This window comes from Pantherophis guttatus, chromosome 3 (genome assembly GCF_059756535.1).
Source record: "Pantherophis guttatus breed Tessera chromosome 3, ASM5975653v1, whole genome shotgun sequence".
NCBI classification, from domain to species: Eukaryota; Metazoa; Chordata; class Lepidosauria; order Squamata; family Colubridae; genus Pantherophis; species Pantherophis guttatus.
The window spans coordinates 173,617,935-173,621,580 of record NC_142065.1 but is presented as its reverse complement, the minus strand read 5'-3'; positions in this window follow the sequence as shown (position 1 = coordinate 173,621,580).

The following is a 3,646-nucleotide window of genomic DNA, read 5'->3' as shown; positions in this document are numbered from 1 at the left end:
TGAAAAAAAAATATGCATCCAGTTTATTACAGGGATATAATTTAAAATTGATACAATCTGATTAAAACAACATTAGGTTTTTTTTCAGTTTGAAGCCTCCAGGTTTATAAACTTTGGCATTTGTTAATTCTGAAAGTTGTCATCTCAACTCATCTGGAAAGCACCCGCCTAGGAAGGCCAGCTATAAAAAGATTATTTAATATATTCAGTAAAGTTACATCTCAACCCAGTGAAAGTAGGCTGTTGGTATCCTTTTTCTCCAAAATATCATATATAACTGCAATATTAAACACATAACTGTACTTTGCTATTTTTCAGAACAATAGCCCTTTGTTGAAAAAAAGGTGTTTCCCCCCCTAACATTCCATTATTTTAAAGCTTACTGGCATCTAATAGAATGCCTTCAATATTTAGAATGAATTTATTGAAATACATACATATGCAGGGTTCACTTTTCTCCTTACAAAGAAAGATTAATTTTACTTCTCAACTTCAAATTTAACAAGTTTTGTCTTTTTCTGTGTTTTGTTTTAGATAGCATACTTTTAATTATTAGAAGTGATCATAAGTAAAGATTAACTATAAATTTGAGGAATTGTAGTCCCAATTTACCTGGATATGGTGGCTTAGAGTCTCATTAGTAACAGTTCAATCCATGTAGCTGGCAATTGATAGGATAAACTTGATATAAGCTTGTTAATCAGTGTTTCTCAGACTGGTATTGATGGTCTGTACTATGTGAAAGGAACATTTCTAATTGGGTTTTGCAGGGTATTGATATTGCCTGATCAATCATACTAATAACACAGTAGAAATGGAATTCTTCAACCTCACTTCCAGTCTCTGCTGCATCATTGCTTGTGCTCTGTAATCCATCCTGTCAACCACTCTATGACTAATACCAAGGGCTTAGAGCTTCCTTGTATTACTTTTCCAAAGGTACGATCTTGTAAGCTTCAATGCTGATCAGAGTCCAGTATCCCTTTTGATTATGTGTCAGAATGATTGCACTCACACCCACACAACCAATTGTTGAGAAATGTAAGAATTCTGATATACTTGGAACTCTTTATAACGTATGCAGGACGTTTTGTGCATGAGTGTTTACCCAATCTTGGGAGACAAGATTTACTTAACAGACAAGATCCAAGATAGCAAATTTGCCTTGCTGCTAGAATTTGTGATGGAAAATACCCATACCATAACACAATAAGAAAAATTATATTGGAGGAAGCACAGGATCCTCACTATATATTTATAGGATCTGGAGTCATTTTGCATTGTTAGGCCAATGTTTCAAGAATGAAGTCAGACTTTATATCGAGTCACTTATGGCTGGGTGATGCTAAGTTACAGAAAGGAAACTGACCTATTCCAATATTTTTGTGTATAAAAGATATCACATTTCTAAGGACTTACTGGAATGTTGTTTTCAAAGAGTGTTATCACATTATGTGTAAACAAATCACAACATTTGAAAAAAAAGTTTACAGGAGCAGTTTTCAGTATAGTTAAGGGGGAAAGCAAAAAGTGTATGTGTGTTAAAGCTCTTAACCTTATCACTAATTTTTACTCTGTTAAATGAGACTTTCCAAATTTGACATGCCAAGATTTGATTTAAAAGGATCAATAAAAAGAAAGACATCTTTGAGTTGAGTTCAGCACCTGATGACTTCATGGACATATCCATATTATACAAATTGCTTCTGTAGCCCTGGAGTTTTCTAATAGCCTCTCACTTTTTCAAGAGTAGCCCATATTTCTTTTTCTGAAGAATCTTATTATTTTCTCACTCTCACTTCCAGTCTACAGTACTGTTTTATTGTAGTGATGTAATGAAAAAGCTATTCCTGTTTTCATTTTGTATAGTATATAATGTCATATTTTTTATTCACACATTTTGCTTTCCTTCTACATACTTTGTTAAATATAACAAAACAAAACCCTTAAAAACCAAAGGCTCCCATTGTCTATTACTGAAGCATGCATAGTCTTAATCTGAACTTCTAATGGACTATTCCTGTTTCTTTTACTTAAACCCACATTGTCATCTTTTCTAAGCTTAGGTCAACTGTGAGGAATGTGTGCACAAAGGACTCTTTTTTGGGGGTGGCAGAGGCCACTTTCTTTGTATTCCTGAGATTTTATTTTAGCTCTGTCCCTACCCTCCCAATTATATCTGTACCAGAAAGTCCAGCTAAAAAAAAGGAAAGAAAATGGAGGGGAAAATGAAAGAAAAGAAACGAAAAAAACTACTTGGACCAAGGAGTCTGAAACATCTCCTAATCTGTGTGACAATTTAATTTCACAAGTAGATAAGAGTCATCTCAGTTGATGGCTCTGAACTGGTTTCTCAGGGGGGACAAGTGGGGCGGAAGAAGTTTGTCAAGGAAGAAAAAAGACCCTCGTTGAGCCAAGGAAGAATGATTAAGAGAAAGTTTCCTTGCCTGCCTGCCACCCACCTAAAGTCAATAGCACTCTAACGGACAGGCGACGAGGAAACTACGGTATATAAACCAGGTCTATGGCTGTTGCCGCCCGCCGGCTCCCAAGGAGACTGACAAATCTTTAGTGGGGGAAGAATATTCCTGCACAAAGAGGCAACGTGGGCAGGTAACACTTTATTTTGTCTTTTCATGCCCTATATAAGAGAAGGGTTAGAAATGTTTTGCTAATACGAGGCAAGCCTTTAACGGGTTAAAGGGGTGGGAGATTTATTTCATCTTCATTTTAGGGATGCTAATTTTCCGGGAGAACTCCGTCTGTTCCCAGGGAATCAACACCTGTCCGCCATTTCCAATACTGGGACTCAGGGAAGAGATTTCCACATCTTCCTTCGTACTTTAAAAGTAGAGAAAACTCCTTGGGAAAGATTCGGAGTTAACTGAATGAATTTTCAGCTCCCTTTTGTCCGGAGCTGAAGGCTATTAATTTACTTAAGGCTATTAAAAGACTGAATCGGTGAGCTTCCGCCCACAGAAATTGTTTTTATGTGCTGTTCCAAACAGGGGTTGCCACAGCATTGAACAAGAAGAGATCGTGAGACGTTGTATCGGAACAGGTATCCGTAAAGGCTGTGAAATTATCAGGGGAAACACTGTTAGTATTGTTATTTTATTAACTGATCTGAAAAACAGAAGGGAAAGCAAATGGTTTTCAGGTCCTAGAGGTATATCTGAGGTGGCAGTTTGTCAGTGCCGAGGAGAATCCTACCATAAGAGGGAGAAACAACATCTCAGCCCCTCCAATTATTTCAGCCGCACTGTATTATCTAATCAACTGCGTGTTCCTGAGGGAATCTCTAGGTCAGATCCTCCTGACCATCCTTTTGGTCTCGTGAGGAAGAGGAACTGTCTTCTCCTCTTCTCCGTCTCACCAGCCGAGCTCGGCGGGAAAATAAATCTTTCCAGCGCCTCAAAGTTTCAGGGACTCTTTGGAAAATACTAGGCAGCCATTCAACCCCCACCCCCCCTTTCCCCGGAGCACTTTCCCGCCACACATCCCTTAGATTTGAGTACGCGGACGCCTCGCTAACTGTCCTTTTCTCACAGTCTTGGATATAAAGTTATATAGCCGCCTGAGGTTGAAAAGCAAAGCTACCGCGGTGGGCGGGGTCGTCCTGGCGGGACTGGTCAGTCAAAGAAGT